This window comes from Osmerus eperlanus, chromosome 3 (genome assembly GCF_963692335.1).
Source record: "Osmerus eperlanus chromosome 3, fOsmEpe2.1, whole genome shotgun sequence".
NCBI lineage: Eukaryota > Metazoa > Chordata > Actinopteri > Osmeriformes > Osmeridae > Osmerus > Osmerus eperlanus.
The window spans coordinates 6,147,334-6,164,720 of NC_085020.1; the positions used below are offsets into that span (position 1 = coordinate 6,147,334).

Here is a 17,387-nt window from a genome sequence, read left to right on the forward strand (position 1 = left end):
CATAACAAGAAAGCACAACACAGACCCAGACGACTGAATCACCTCCCACACTCATCCTCTGACATTAATAAAGCTCCACATGATTTTCAGGGCCCTAAGCAGGAAGTCCTACTGTACACATGAATGACTGCTGATAAACCAGCTCATGATTGACTCAAACAAACCAGCCACAACAATCACCTCTAAACTTGTACACGTTGGCTAGCCCACATGAGTAATCCTCTTAAAATTCCTTTCAAAACTAATACAGGCCAGAGAGGTAAGAGGGGTCGCCCCCACTCCCCCTGATGGGGGTGTTATGGAGGGGATGTACCAGGCTGGGAGGCCCCTCGATGTGGAGGTGGTGGAGGAAGGGGTGGCTACAACAGCTGGGTGTGTCCTGGTCTGTAGGAGCCAGCATGGGCTTCCGTCTGTGAGGGCTGGATCTGGAGATGCAGACAGACCCCAACTAGGACTGGGACGAGGACCGATGTCCCAGTTGCTGATTGACTCAACACTCATCAGTCATGGGCTGTTGAGGTCAGACTCTTCACACACACGCTCATCAACTTACAGACTTGAGAGGGATTGAACAAATCTAGGGCTGGACAGTTTTGTGAGATCAGGAAATTAGAAGGCAAGGCTACCAGCACAAACAAACAAATCCTCAGCCCAAGCCCAAGCCCAAGCCCCAGCTCCAGCCTGAGCCACAGCAGCAGCCCCAGTCCTAGCCCCCCTCCAAACCCCAATGCTCCTCACCAGTCCTCCCCTTCACCTATAGTCCAAGCCCAAAACCCATCTTACTCTTGTCCCATCCCGTAGCCCTCTCCAAGCGCAAGCCCCAGCCTCAGCCCGGGCCTCAGATTCTAATCACAGGCCTGCCAGCCACATGGAGCTAATTGTAGCGCTGCTCCCTGAAACTGGGCTCTGTAATCTTTGGCTGCTGGCTTCTTTTCACTCTCTAGGGAGGGGACAACGACACCAGGGCTGTCCAGGAATAGGCCACCCTGGCCCAGGGAGGAGAGAGGAGCCACAGGGATGGAGCTGGGATGGTGGTGGGGATCTTGAGGCTTTCCAGTAGTGACTGCTGTCTGTCTCCTGGGGAAAAACAGACCCATGTCTACACTGGAGGCCGGGTCTGGTGTTTAGCAGAGCTGAACCAGCAAATCGCTCATGACAGGAGTGTATATGCAGGCGACCAAACAATCATCACTCTGCTGTCACACAGACACACGCCTGCTGTCTTGCAACCTGCCTGCAAGCCTCTGCCTCCAAACAGGCTATCATTCTTCCCCTTCCCACTCCCTCCCTCTCCACCCATCCCCTGCCTCTCCCTACCTGGCACACACTCGCGCTCTCTGAACGTTGCACAACGTTGAATAATGTTGAACGCAGCTTTGCAATAGCTTATCTGCCGTGTCGGGACTACCAAGTTGAATCTAGGCCAAAGACAGCAAACATCAGACCACATCAGATGACAATCTGGAGAGGACATCCAAACAACAACATTCCTTATGGAGAGAGAAAGAGAGGGAACACATAAACATTGTGTGAACGTCTGTGTGTGTGTGATCTGTGTGTGTGTTATGATTATTTTAGCAGACAGTTCTGCTCCACTAAACCCGCTGGTACAGAGTCATACGAGGGGAGGTCATGGAGACAGATTTAGCCTCGACCCACTGCTGTTTACAGAGTACTGAAGTCAGAGCGTGGGCTCCTAGACACAGGGGAGTTAGACCATGCAGGGAAAACAAACATCTCACCGGTCCTCAGCAGCCGCAGTAGTGTGTCCAGGAGTGAGGGCATTTGGGAGGAGGAAGAGGAGGAGGAACAGGAATGTCTAGCACTTATTGGATTCCTTATCTCCATAGCGATGCTATGCTTGAGGAACAGCCTCCCCCAAAGGCTGTTCCTCAAGCATAGCCAGAGAAACGACAGAGCCTTCGTTGAATATCGTCCGGATTAAGATTCGGACATAATCACTGCTCTGGTTTGAGAAAACAGGTTCACCCTAAGGTTTCACTAACGCTGCGTCCTGCTTGAACTCAGCTCAGAACATCCCCGTGGAAACAAGAAGGAGGAGGGAGCAGGCCCTGAGCTGACCCCAGAGGGTCAAAAACATTCCACCGGGAGAGGGACGTTGGCATCTCCTCAGGACTGGCATCGCGGGGATGAGCGGTACACATGTTCTACTGCCCCTCAGGTGCCCTGTGGTGCCCTCTACTGCCACTTGGGAGTGCCCCCACCTTAAATAGAGCAGAGGGTCAGTGACTGGGTCAGCTCCCAGGGTCCCCAGCTCCAAAAAGCTGTGACATATGACCTAAAGGTTAGGGGTCAGGGGTCAGGGCACGGGAGGGGACAGGCAGCGTACGGTACATTACTCGACAACACGTTCTCGTACTACATCTGAGTTATCATGACAACACAGTTCTCTGCGAGCCTGTCAACGGTCTAGGTGGTTAAATGATTGATCTCCCTTTCCGATAAACGATCAGGTGAAACCAGTGTTTAATGTGGGAGACGATTACGGGGTGTCAATCTGTCTTGACTGCAGAGGAGCAGAAAGCAAGCTGGTCTCTGCTCTGACATTCCTCAACAACAAGAACCTCCCCTGAGGCAACAGCTGCACAACCCAAATTAAAATGATCCTGTAACTCAAGTCACGTGTGTGTGTGTGTGTGTCTGTGTGTGTGTGTGTGTGTGTGTGTGTGTGTGTGTGTGTGTGTGTGTCTTGGGTGGGACTACTCCCTGTTCCCACGCCTATATTGGAATATGACTCAAGATAGGCCTAGGCCACTCCCCTAAACCCACTCACATCCATATAGTACAGATGTGTTGACCCACACACAACACAACACACACGCACACACCCCGGGAACATTCTACCACAAGTCTGCTGAAGAGACTACCAGGGGAAGGACCAGCTCCAAACCAGATCCAGACTAATTCACTCTCTCTCCTCTCTTTCTCTCCCTTTCTTGTATTTTTTTCTTTCTCTCTCTTCAGAAGAGGAAAAACAAATGTGTGTTGATGTTCTGAGACGAAGGATGAACCACAGAAACCATGGAGGAGGGAAGAGAATGTGAGTGAATCCAGCCTCTCCAACTCAATGATACAGAATGTACCGTACACACACACACACACACACACACACACACAAACACGCCTGCACACACGAGCACGACTGCATACATAAACAAACACACACTTTGACTATGCAAGTGAAAGCCAGCTGGACACGACCTTGTAGTGACCTTGTGGGTCCTGGGGATCTCTTCCTCATTCTCCCTCTCTGAGATCAGTCAGGCCTAGATACTGACTGGCCCGGGAGACAGGGAGGGGCGGGTGTAGAGAGAGTATGAGATAGGCCAGGAGGACAACATCTATTATGACAACACACACACGGTTAACAACACCCAGACAGGCCTGCACACTAACTACAACACTCGTCTTAAGACCGACACACACACACACACACACACAGTAGCACCTCACTACGTCAGTGAGATAATGAGATACCTACACAATGATTTCCCTCCACAGCAGCAGTCCCTTTGCTGCTATCTGATTCTTTCTGTGTGATTTTTGCAGCCACAATGTCAGACTTGTCACATGTGGCCACAGGACACACACCCAGTTATAAAAGAGAGCAACGACTGAAATAGCAGAAGAAACTTCAGATAGGCTGGAGTCAGAGAGAAAGAGAACCCAGTGACCGCGTTCGAAGGGGGAGACCGCACAGACGAGGACTCCCAGCACAGTAGCGAACGGTTAGTGAGCGCTAGATTTCAAGCTAGCGACAAGGATGGGGAGGATCTCTCTATTAACTATGAACTGGGAAGATGGATAGAGAGAGAGAGAGAGAGAGAGAGAGAGAGAGAGAGAGAGAGAGAGAGAGAGAGAGAGAGGGGGGGGATGATCTAGGCAGGCAGCATTTGGACCAGAGGTAAACACTGAGAACTACTGTAGCAGAACAGAGCCGAGAGTTGGCCAGACTCCAGCTCAACATCTGACTCTGCATGGGAAATGATTGCTACATCTGCAAGCAGGACAGAACATGGCAGCACAGACAGACAGACAGACGGACAGGCTGACCGACAGGCAGACAGACAGATAAGAGACAGATTATAAGAGGGTATTGATAGCACAGAATAGTAGAGAAGCTGCCTGTTTGATGTGTGTGGTGCTCTCTGTAGGGTCAGTCAGGAGACAGAGTGCTGAGTGGGCAGGGGCAGGCAGCCTCTTGCTGAACAGCACATCACTTGTTTTTCAGGGACAATTATCTGCTTAGCCTGCCCCTCCCTCCCTCCCCCCTCCCTCCCTGTGAGTCAGAGCCCAGCAGATGAAGCACCAGAGGGGAACTGCGGTTGGAGAGCAAGCCGTGCGAAACCACTGGAGAGTCAACGCTGGCCAAGAGAAGACCCGAGGCTTCTAAGTGGAAGACGCAAGTTAACTCTCGTGAATGTCCTGTCCATATTTTTAGGAGAACATTGTAATGGTGGGTTTACACGCCGATAAAGCAGATGATGAGGGCCGTCTCTGTTCCTGGTTTCCTATGTGGCTCCCTTCACTCCCCTCTCCGCCCGCTCACACGAAGGTCTTGTGTTCAGGGCTGTAGGACCGCAGTAGGAACATAACCACTGGCACCAGGCCTCTTTGTAGTCGACACGAGCATATTGGAGTCCTCAGTTGGGGAAAACAAAGGGCATGTTTATGAATGCCGAGGAACTTGTTGGCTGGCAGTAAGTGTGCCTAGTCACGGCAGGGACTGGGGGACAGCTCTGCCGATGGAGAGAGGCAGTGGGAGGGTTTCGATGTGAGACACGGGAATGCATCACGATGATATGTGACCGTCTGTGGCACAATGACTGCGAACGAATGTTTTGACATGAGATGTTAGGCTATGTTTAGGTTGAGTGGTGTTTAACACAGAACTTGATTGGGTTCTGGAATTCCTCTGCTTTCCCGGTCAATTTCTGTATGTTCAACACCACAAACGATTAATGCAGCCTAACCTTTAAATTCGGAACAGTCTTGCCAAAACAGACGTGCATTCAGGTCGTTGACATAATCACTGTCTCTCTGTCTCTCCCTCCGTCATCCGCCCCTCAGTTGGACGTCATGAACACAAACGCAGTTGTTCGCACAAGCACACACATGCGTACTCGCTCGCACACACCTGCATGTTATGAAGCAACCTCACCTTAGCTCCAGTCCATTTGCGTGAGTTGCTGACAAAGTATAAGAGAGGGAGGAGGAGGGTGTGAGATATGGGAAGCCTGAGGGCTCAGTGTCAAATGGCACCTGTCCCACCTGCACCCTCTCCTGAACCTGACCACACCTAGCTGCTCTACCATCCCATCTGCAGCCTGCTTCTCTAGTCCTTCCCTAGTACTGCTTCTGTACTGCCCTAGTACTGCTCTAGTCCTGGTCAAGTACTGTTCTAGTACAGAGCCCTATAGTACTGCTCTGGGGCTGCTGTGGGACCTTTTCTTATCGTGCTCGCCCCTCTGCCGGGGTTTAGGTTAGGTGGATTAGTGGTGGGGCTTGGTTAGTTGGAACTATCCTGTGCCAGGCCAGTCCTGCTTCCTCCATAGTCATGCAGGATCTGCGGTTGGGTTCTTATAAGGCCCTCTCTGTCTCCCAGTCATCTCACCAGGTCTATATGGAGGCTTTTGATGATGAGTCCAGGTTTCCACACTCCAGTCGGGTGTGACACACACACACCCACACCCCCACACACACACCCAGAGTCTCCCTCCACTGTTAATTTCCTCTTCCAAATAAGCATGTGAGTTCATAATGGCTGGAGTGTTATTATTCCGCGTCAGTTTTGCCGTTGAGCTGCAGCCTCCAGTTTCCATGTCTCCACCTTCCTAGGTAAACAGTCTGGCTGAAGGGGGAACCTCAGAGGTCTCTCCTGGTCTCCTCTCCTCCTCTGCCTTTCCTAAAACACATGGGAGGAGACAGCCTGAAGTTCCCCTCGGACGTTCTCCAATCTGCTCTGATGTGAAGATACTTTAAACAAAGACAAAGTTTAGGCTACTCCCTAGATCTCTCATGTCACTCTGGACTGGTCTGTTCAGCACAGGCAGGCTACTAGACAGTCTATGTCACTGAACTCTCCACACTAGTGACGGACACACACATACACAGACACCACTGACACACAGACACACTACTGACACACACACACACACAACAAGGCCTCTCATCCAATGCCAAAAGCCTTGCTCTCAGTCATGAAAGAGGTCCATTCAGAGGAGGAAGGAGGGAAACTGTTTGTCTGTGAGGGTGCGGCTCAGCTGTGAGAACCTGGCTGGGCCTCCACACTGCAACTGGGTGACCTCTGGTAGTTCCAACATGACGGAATGGTGGGAGGGGTCAGGAGGGAGGGTGGACGCCAGACCATCTGCTGAATCAACCACAGAGGACACTCTGCAGAGGAACACACACCCCGTGGTGTCCAGTATGTGTGTGTGTGTCTGCACGTGTGCTTGAAGGCATGTGTTTGTGCATCTGTATGTAGCTATGTGTGTGTGGATTGAGATGAAGGTTTCCCGGGGCCAGATACAGGATGCAGGTGATTCATGTTCTGTAAACAACTAGAGCAGTAGCTATTTCCCAACTCTCTGACCAACCACACTAAAACCACACACATTCACTCATGTGTGGCCTAAGCAATGAATCATCACTCACTTCCAAAAACGTTTTCATTCATTATGAACGACGAATGATTCTCCTCGAAGACATACGGTCGAAAATAATGTCTATCATTCTGCAGGGCTTAATAAAGCCAAGTCGCTTTCAACCTCAGAGGTTTCAACTTGTTTCAATCTAAACATACCCATTACAAACTCTATTTTAACACCATGGTGGCTTGAATTACAAATCGAACCCAGCATCAGAAACACTTGTCCCCTGTCAGTCACCCTGCCTGCTGGGTAAAGGAGACGCATGGCTGCGTGTCGTCGGAGGGAGAGAAAAGTAGAGAGAGTAGCGAGGAGAGACAAAGGCAGGAGTGGGGTCATAGAGAGCCCCTGTTGTTGCAGCCAGACAGAGAGAGGCAGCTCTAATGTCATCTTTCACGCACAACTAGCCACCGTAAATAAGCAGCATGCCTGGTGGCACCCAGCCCTCCCCTCCCCCCCTTACCTCCCCTCCCTGCCTCCCCTCGTTTCCCCTCCATCCGTCTCCTCGCTCCCTCCCCCTCACCCGTCACCTCCCCCACGGCCCTGGCAGTGTCACAATGGGCCTGAGGATTCACACTGCACCGCCAATTATAGTGTCTCTCTGTGTGTGTGTGTGTGTGTGTGTGTGTGTGTAGGGGGCTGACTAATGCCTCGAATGCTACAGGGTTGCCAAGTCAGCCTGGGACTCTGCAGAGAAGCTGTTTTGTGTGCTCTGTCCACGGTGCACTCATACAGACAAACTGGTACCATACACTTCAGCAATAAAGATCAAGGGTCAAGTGTCATCAAGGTGGTTGGTCAACACAACCTAATATGACAATAGAATGATGGTAGCTCTTAGACTTGACTAAGACCAGATGTTGCCCTCAGAAAAACAAAGATCACCGTTTGAACAGACAAGGGTCGGTTTGGCATGTGGACTGTGTAAGACCCAGTCATCTATACTGAATCTGTCTTAACTCGCTCCAGCATCTAAATGAGGCTGACTGTCTTTTTGTCTGAAAAAATCAAAAAAAAAACTGAGCCCGAAATTGAGAAACGTATTCTTAGAAAAGTATTCTTTAGTAATAGTTGTGATGCATAGGCTCCTGTAGAATGCCTGACTGCTGGTGATAGACATGCAGGCAGGTAGACAGACAGGCAGGCGAAGTGCACTCAGACCAATGAGCCAGACATTCAGTCCTCCATTAGGTAATGGATGGAAGGAGAGAAAGAGAGAGAGAGGACAGAGAAAGAGAGATTGAGAGGCAGAGGGAGAGAGCATTCATTTCCAAATTGACAGCTTATCACCTCTACCAGTAACAAGCCTTATCATGCATTTGTGTGTCCCTCCAGTGGATTGTCATTGATCTAGTAAGAGACAGTGAGTTTCAGCCTTCCTCCACACTGCAGTCTACATGGTCCCTCTCTCACTGTAACCCAAGGACTCCAAACTACACATAAATCAATACTGCTCGCTCAGCTTCCCTCTCCCTCTCAGCTTCTCTCTCTCTCTCACTCAGCCTCTCTCTCTCTGTCTCTGTCTGTCTCCTCCTCTCTCGTCCTCCTCCTGTCTGCCTTCATACCGAGCTGATTCGAGTAGTTTCCATCCTACAATGTATAGTTAAAACATGAACACCATGTTCATAGTATCACACTACACTGGCAAACCTAGCTTCCAGCTTTCCATGGATCCAGGCCTCTCGTACTGTTGGAGACATAGCAGCTGGCTTGGGCACACACGCCAACCTTCAGGATAAACCGTAGAAAGGTTAATGTAATCAGAGGAAGCCTAGGGCTGGTCTGTCAAAACGACTCTTCTGATCTTTCATGTGAGAAAAAAGGACGGAAAAAAAGAGAGAAATTAAAGAGAGGAGAGAGGAGAAAAGAGGGAAAGGAAAAGAAAGAAGGAGAGAGAAGAGAGGAGGACAAGAAGAGAAGAGACATGAGAGAAAAGGCGAGAGGACTTGCTCCAACAGAAATTACAACACAATCCCGAGGCCCTGTTAAAATCATTACATCACTTCCTGTCCCCCTGCCCCCATCTTATCCTGTCCTGATGGAAGCCCAGTTCCAGTGCTGTTAAGGTCAGATCCCAGCCAAGTGTGTGTAACGGCAGAACAATAGCGATGTGGAGGGGGCCTGGCCAGGGTATGACTCACCCGGCCTGGGAGAGGCTGTAGTGCTGGCCCAGACACTTCACCAGTATGATACAGTACACACATACACACAGCACCCTTCACAGCAGATGGTCAACACATTACTGTGGAGCGAACACAGCGAGAGCTGATGCTGGGGTCCTTCCTGGGGCCTGCAGGAGGCTGATGTGCCAGGGCCGGGGGGGGGGGGGGGGGGGGGGGCAGACAGGGGGAGGCTCGTCAGCCTGCGGAGCTCCGTACTACCAGGTTCATGTTACACAGCAGCTGTGCTCCACAGAGAGCTGTCAGGACATGCCCCGCGACCGATATAGACGCACACACACTAACACAGGACACACACACACACACAATATCCCACTTCACGCTGTGATGTGGGACAGATTTAGACCAAAAAACTTTGGGTGGAGGACTGGAGGTACTCTGTCGTTTCAGTGCCCACAGACACCCCCTAGCAACACAATAGAAACTCAAGACACTTAGCAACACAGTGACCTTCAGCACTCAGTGGTAGGGTCTGTTTTCTAACACAATGTAATTGGTGAGATTAAACAGCAATCAACCAGTGATGCTATTGTGTAACAGATGTGATCATACTGAGTAAGAATTTGGTTCAGTCTTGACATACTGTAAGTGACACGTGAATACGTATGACAGAGAGAGAATTGTCTCTGTCTGGCTGCAGTCAGGAGTGGCTATCACCCAGATGGTGATGACTTCACTTCCTGGTGTCCCCTCTCATTATCTTTGAGTGAAGACAGGCCGGTCCCGTCGGTGTACAGTGTGTGTGTCTGTGTGTGTGTGCAGGACAGGCAGTAGAAGAGGTGGGTTGGGGGTCTACATTGTAGTGCCAAACCTGTCTTTGTAACCATATGCTCCTTTACATTCGCACTGCCGTCTTCCTGTACCAGGATCAACCAATAGAATGACTTCCTAATTAAGCCTAGGGGATGAGTTGCTGTGCCGTGTGTGTGTGTGTGTGTGAGTGTGTGTGTGGGTAATCACAGTGGGAGGGGGTTCAGAACGGACCACTAGCCCAGCCCATTCTATGATAACAGGGCAGGAGTTACAGGAAGGTCCCCAGGAGGGAGAACCCCAGCAGCATTCCCAACAGCCCCAAAGCAGCTCCACATGTTTCCATCCCTCCCGCTCCCCACATGGTTTCACTTCCCACACAAGCTATCCCCCCCGAAAGCCACGAGTCGCTCCACGACTTAGCGTGTGTCTGGTTGGGCTTGAGCTCCACTGGTGGTGTAGTGTGATGGGGATCAGAAGTCTCCAGCCCTGGGGCTTCCAGTTTTCCACCCCGATAGAAACCCATCCAGCCACGCATGTATTTCTGACTGGAAAAGGCTTAGTGGAAAGAACAGCAGGGTTTGACAGCCGAGACAGTGACACACCGCTGAGAAACATGAGCAGTGGATGCGTGGCTGGTGTAAACCATCGTCTCGACACCGCAGCAAGCGCCTTAACCCACTCACATGAAGTTAACCGTTGGAATATCCTGTTGTTCTCTCTCTCAGGTGCCAAACCGTTTTCTCTGATTATACGGTGCATGGGCAAGCATGGGTCACGGAACTGACTGTGGCGCATGCGGCGCCCACAGATACATGGAGAGTATACTGGGGTACCTGCTTACCTTTGGTGTAGTTCTGCAGCCTGGTTCTGTCCAGTCCAGTCCACAATCCTCCTGGGAGAACAGCTGTTTAAATCACCCTGAGAGGAAGAGGGGGAATAAGAGAGAGAGAGAGAGAGAGAGAGAGAGAGAGAGAGAGAGAGAGAGAGAGAGAGAGAGAGAGAGAGAGAGAGAGAGAGAGAGAGAGAGAGAGAGAGAGAGAGAGAGAGAGAGAGAGAGAGAGAAAGGTAGTTAATTTAAAGCCAGCAGGACAGTTATTGCAAAAGCCAAGTTTCAATCCACTTCTACAGTACAGTGGCCTGTGTAGTGCAGACTCAGCTGAAGGTTTACTGTAGAGATTGACTGCTCCCCTGAAGCCACTGCTGCGGAACACTGAATGGCTGCTGCATGCTAGCTGCTCTGGTACTGGAATTTGTTTCATGAAGGGAAAAGCACCTGCACAACGGGCTCGAGCTGCCGACTGCAGTGTTGCGTGTATCAGGCGATTCACACTATTCTACCAGTCTCCTCCCCAGTGCCTTTACACCCCAGTCACCCCCTGCCTCTGCTCCTTCCCACACCCCAGTCACCCCCTGCCTCTGCTCTTTCCCAGACCCCAGTCACCCCCTGCCTCTGCTCAGATGGTTGCCGGTTCAATTCCTGGCCGTGACAAATGACGGTTGTGTCCTTGGGCAAGGCACTTCACCCTACTTGCTTCGGGGGAATTTCCCTGTACTTGTGTAAGTCGCTCTGGATAAGAGCGTCTGCTAAATGACTAAATGTATATCCCCAGTGTCTCCCAAACCCCATCCCCAGTCCCCTCATCTTAGAAGCTGTCCACACAACAACTGGCCTCGCCATCCAGCTACAGTACAGTAGGTGGCACTAATCACTCTGCGCATGTGTGGCATGTAGGCCTAAACCTTGCCACTATACATTTATTTCATACCAATTAGCTGACAACTAGCCTGATGCTGTGACCTAAAAATGTCTAACAGGACTAACAGGATATACATCACAAACCCACACAATCTCTCACACCGAAACACAGATATACACAACCATACAGTCAAATATAGTGGTATTTCCAAAAATTACAATGATTTGTCAGTTAATTCAGTTAGTTAGTTCATTTCTCCATTTCTCCATTTCTATAACAAAATCTGTCTCCAGTTTGATTAGCTGGTTAGTCACAGCTACTAAAGTGCAACTCAGAATGTGGGTCATCGTTTCCAGTTCATGTGACTCGCTTTCTGAGCCTTAACTTTGTCACATGGTCTGTCAGAACACACATTAATAAGCCAACAACACACACTCACAGCCAATCATAAGTTGGCAGTCCTCATTCAACTTTGGGACTGTAACCTGAGGCTTTATTCAAACAAATAAAATAAATGTTGTGACTGTCTGAGGTTGTCAATGTCGTAGCAGCACCGGCCACAGACTGCTCTATCACTTCCTGTCTTCTGCTCAGCCTCGTCTCCTGCCCGCAGCTTTCCTGCACCCGAGCCAGCCACTCACACCTCTCTGTTGCTTTGGACCACTGCAAGAGCACTGACTGTTGTGATGTGGTTTCAGGGTACAACTCACGAAAAGAGGCAGGAGATGGTGTGGTCGGATCTAGTTAACCGAGATTCGCAGAACACTAAAACATCGTTTTAAAAGACAGAATGACAGCAGTGTCTAAAGTTAGACAAACACAAAAGGCATTGAGGATAGTTTGTGATTCATCATGCTGGAGGGGCTTAAAGTAAAGAGTTTTCAGGGGGAATATCTAGCAATCTCCAATCTCCACCTGACAGCTATTAAGTTATCCTCTCAGGCAAACGGTGCTTGAATGATGAGTGTGTGTGTGTGTGTGTGGGGGGGGGGGGGGGGTGCATGCGTGCAGGGCACCAAGCCAGGCCTACAGTATTATGTTGCTGTAGGACACAATAACAGCATGTGATACAGAGATAGGAGCAGCCTGTGGCAGGGAGGTGTTAACAGGCTGCTTTCACTGAGGAAAAGAACAGCTATACATGCAATACACACTCCCACACTTACACACACACGCCACATGACACATAAAAGGCCAGTAGATTAAAAGGCTGGTGTTCTCTGACTGTTCATTGTTTGGTCTAAATGAAGTCGACTGTGAAGGTCGTGGCAATGGGATCCGCTGTACCGGACAAAACACTTCGATAAAATCGAATGACAATGATAAGATGTGCCAATTGACTGAAGTGCTCTTGACAGACCTTGAAGATGGCAAAACATTTTCATCCACAAGCCAGGATATACCTGCTTCCACTATCCTTTAACATGGTCAGGCCTGAATCATACCTTCCATGGAACTACTATATGAAGAGCTTGTGGCTGTCAGAGTAAATACTGTAGCCTTGTTGGAACAAGCTGCTAAGGCTCTTTAAAGAGAGATTGAGTTTCTCTGTTTTCAATGAACGAGGAACCTTTAGAATGCAAGCAAGCTATGAATATTATCTTACTGTCTCACCAAACTCCTGTGATTCTCTCTGTCTCGCTATTTTGCGCCCACACACACACACACAAACATAGACACACATCCTTAAGAGTTGCCGCAGAGGGACACAGAGGGACTTACTGCAGAAGAGCTGTCATTGAAGATCACATTTAGTCAGCCCAACCTACTCTGACTAACACACACACACACACACACACAACAGTGCTGGAACAATAGCAAACCACTGACCTAGAAGGCAGGACCCACAAACAGAATACTACACACAAACACACACGCACACCAGCGCTCCAGAGCTGGGGACCACAAAGCATGACAGAAGAGCCTGCAGCCCTCTCTCGAAAACCCCCAAACACCGTGGGTCTCTCCTTCCATCTCTTCTATCCACCACCTCACCGTTTACCCATAAACCCAACCACATGACTATCCCAGAGCTGGCCAGATGCGGGGAACTGAGCCCTCTATTCGGGGCTCCTAGCCCTGCATGGGCACCAGAGCATGATGGGAAATTGAGTCTGTCTTGGGCAGGCAGACACGCAGGCAGGAAATTCCCCTGACAGCAACCTTGCATCTAACTCTGTCTCGGCCTAATGTTATCTGGCTCTGTAGGAGACGTTACTGGGTCAGCCAGCACTCTGCTACTACTACTACTGCTGCTGAGCACAGCAGAGTGGCACAGCACTGGACAGTCTACACACACCAAGTCACACCAAGCGTTGGGTGGCATGTTTCTGGTCATAGGGGGAGAAAGTAAAAAAGGAACTCATCCAGGATATAAATAGATTGGGGTTTCAAATTTGAGGCAGCATCCAGAGGCTCAGAGCCAGACCCTTCCCTCCATCACAGTGTGAGTTGACACGGTAATTAACAGAGCTCCTCTAGGGCCCAGGGTAGATTTCCCCCCCTGGCGTGTCAGTCTTACATACTGCAGGTCCTTAAATAGGTCGAGCTGTGCATGTTGAATGGGAGCAGAGAAATGAACAGCTACCAAGCCGAGTTGTGCAATAAGCTTACACACTCATACTCCCATACTATGATAGCTGGGTTGGTTCAACGCTAACACTGTTGATGCTATGGTCTGCTGCTTGTTTGCAGGGAAATACTTGGGGGTTCCTGTGGCCATCCGGGTGACAAGTACAAGTTTAGGATCAACTTACCCTTCTCTAAATAAGCTGCCCTTTCAGACTTTTCGTCTGAGGAAGATGAAAAACAGCCAGAGGATTAGCACCTGTGGGGCACCTCGACACACTAGCAGGGGGCTGGTGTCTGGAGCCTAGGATGGGTATATCTCAGCTGTAGGGAAACTGACTGAAGATCAAGAGGTCACAGGTTCAAACCCCCCCCATAGGTCACTTTGAATAAAAAAAAGTCTTCTAAATGAGTGTATTATATAGGAGACAGGCCCACCTCCACCCCTGACCGAGACAAGAGAGGTCTGGACACACAAACAGCCAGTGCTGGGTCAGTGTGTGACCAGGCCTACCTCCTGGGTGCGTGTGTAAACCAGCTCACACTGTGACCTCCTACTGCAGGTCCAAACAAAGGAGCCAGTGTGTCTGAGCATTGTGGGACAGTTTATTTTTAACGTGGCCCAGCTCCCACCAGCACATGGGGGTAAGGAGGGGGGTACCACGGCTCACCCAGGTGCCTGGCTGTGAACTCCCCAGCCCTGTTCAACTCAGCCGATGCCCCATGCTGACTCCCTCAGGGCTGGTTTGTGGTAGAAACCTCCTCTAATAGAAGTTGAATTCTCTCCCACTCTTCTTGGCGTACACCAGCTCACTCCTTAAGAAAAACAAAACGAGTAATAACATATCTAAGGGCAAGAAATAATTGTAGAAATAATTAGGCTAGAGAAGTCTGTCATCAGTTTCCATTCTATTCTTACAGAGCATCCATCTGTAATGCCACTCGGACAAACAGATGTCCACCAGATAATTCCTACTGAGCCATAATAAGTAGGCCTGATTTTAAGAGAACCAGTGCTGCCTCTATTAATGAGCTGATGAATTAGACACAGATATGGTTGAATGGAGAGGTGGGGGGGGGGGGGGGGGGGGAGAGCGTGCCACTGTAGAAGGTATCTCTTTCACTGAGCCAGAGGAGGTGTGTGTGTCTAAGTGTGTGTGTGTGTGTGTGTGTGTGTGGGTGTGTGTGTGTGTGTGTGTGTGTGTGTGTGTGTGTGTGTGTGGGTGTGTGTGGGTGGCGACAGGAAGATGGAGAAGTCTCTACTGTACGACGGAGAGACACATGACAACAAAAGGACAGGTGGCAGGACAGCAGGCCAGGACACAGTCCACTGCCTGTCTGTGAATAGCAGTGACCGGACACAAACACACACAGGAAGTTAGCCTTCCTGTCTGCCTGTCTGTCTGCCTTCCTGTCTGTCTGCCTGTCTGCCTGTCTGTCTGTCTGACTCCAACTTACTTCTCCCTCCATCTACCAAAGCAGACCTCCAAAAACAACAGTTTGGGGTGGAGTGTGTGTGTGTGTGTATACCTACACACACTCTCCATCCCAAACTGAGTTTGTGTGTATTAGTGTGTGTGCATGTGTGTGTTCATGTGTGTGTGTGATGGGGGAGGGTGGGGGGATCTGGGTTTCATCAAAATAACTGATTGGATTCCTGTTGCTGTTGCAGTCCATCTGGGACCAGGAGCTCTGCTTCTTCCCCATATGGAGGGTGTTACAGGCCACGCGGAGAACAGGACGGGAGCACGCGACGCCCGGAATGTTCCCAACATGACACTATACTGTTCCAATGACCCCTGACCGGGTCAGCGCCAGCAGGCCCAGGATCAGTCCTCTGTAAATGATTCCGTCCACATACTATGACGAGAGTTCCTCACACCCAAACACAGAGATAGAGGAAGGGAGACTGTCCATCCTTGAGCAGATGCCTCCGAACTCCAATCCTTTTCAGCGTCACACGCACGCATGCGCACATTCCACCTCCTTTGTTCATGATCACACAGTACACTACACCAGACTCCACAAGACCCATGCTACCCGAGCATTGAGTTTCCAATAGCTGCCGAAACTGTTTTTGTCGAGTGGACCGGACCGCACAGCGACCATTACTGTAATGGCACGGCCTCGCCGACACCCGACCCAGATGGTGAGGAGTGGAAAAGGCTTGTGTTTCCACCTCCAGTCTGACTGGGGGCTCGGGGAAGAGCCGTGTCCTGCCAGAAACAACAGCCACGCTAACGACCATAGATGTTCTTATAGTCAGCCCTACCATCCAGGAGCTCAGAGAGGAAAGTGTGTGTGTGAGAGAGAGAGAGAGAGAGAGAGAGAGAGAGAGAGAGAGAGAGAGAGAGAGAGAGAGAGAGAGAGAGAGAGAGAGAGAGAGAGAGAGAGGGAGGGAGGGAGGGAGGGAGGGAGGGAGGGAGGGAGGGAGGGAGGGAGGGAGGGAGGGAGGGAGGGAGGGAGGGAGGGAGGGAGGGAGGGAGAAGAGAGAGATGGGGAGAAAGAGAAAGGGAGAAATAGGGAGAGTGGAGAGAGAGTGAGAAAGAATACCAAGAGAGAGAGGGAGACAAAGATAGAGAGTTAAAAAAGAGAGGGAGAAAGGGAGAGAGTGAGGGAGAGAGAGGAAGAAAGAGAGGAAGAAAGGGAGAGAAGGAGAGACAGAGAGACAGAGAGGGAGAGACAGACAGAGAGGCAGAGAGGGGAATCCAGGGAAACCACCATAATGGAGAGCAGGAGCAGACTGCGGCTTAGCTAGAAAGACAGAAAGATGAGAGACTATTTATTACATAACCCATAGTTCCACTGTACTCATAGTCCTAATGTGTTAGGTGAAACAGTTTAGTATACACAGCCGATAGAACAACAGTACAGTCCCTAGGTTGCAGACATCTCTCTTCATAGGTGTAGCCGGTAGCCAACGTGGAGAGAGTACATGTGTGAGGAAAGTGAGTGTGTTTGTGTGACTTCCCACTAGCATGGAGTGAGTGTGTGTGTGAGTGTGTGTGTGTGTGTGTGTGTGTGTGTGTGTGTGTGTGAAGTCCCAAAGTGCTGAGCAGGCAGTGTGTGAGTGTGGCTACGCTGAGGGAGGGAGGGGATCAGAGGGGATCTGAACTCCCAGCTGGCCATACAGAAGCACCTCCTCAGCACTTACACACCGCAGGAAGGCAGACATACACACACACACACCACTTACACACTACAGGAGGGCACACACACACACACACACACAACTTACAAACCGCAGGAGAGCACACACACATACACACACCTGCTGTACACGCAATGTACACAACACAAACACAGGTCTGAATCGACTAAAACCATTAGCCTCTGTCTCAACTTGTCTGGTCCTCTGTTTGACGTTGCTTCAGGTGAGTGAGTGGAGACAGGCCCGGACCACATGGACGGACCAGACACAAGACTCGCTGTTGGTTTAGAGCTCCAACAGCATGTTGAACCGTCAACCTCACGTGTGACACATGAAGCAACAGTCGCTTCAGCACAGTAGCCCAGGT

The 17,387-nt window shown here is 50.4% G+C and overlaps 1 protein-coding gene across 4 annotated transcripts in view; it reads right to left on the reverse strand.

Annotated features, from left to right (window-relative positions):
• The window catches only part of raph1a (Ras association (RalGDS/AF-6) and pleckstrin homology domains 1a), a 44,670-nt gene that overhangs the window by 21,419 nt on the left and 5,864 nt on the right, over positions 1–17,387 (reverse strand). For 3 of the 4 annotated variants that reach the window (XM_062456809.1, XM_062456806.1, XM_062456810.1), the window contains exon 2: positions 10,446–10,522. The gene's annotated coding sequence lies outside the window, so the exon portion shown is untranslated. Of the gene's footprint in view, positions 1–10,445; positions 10,523–13,023; positions 13,280–17,387 lie in introns of those variants that run through there. The other variant, XM_062456808.1, reaches the window with a different exon arrangement.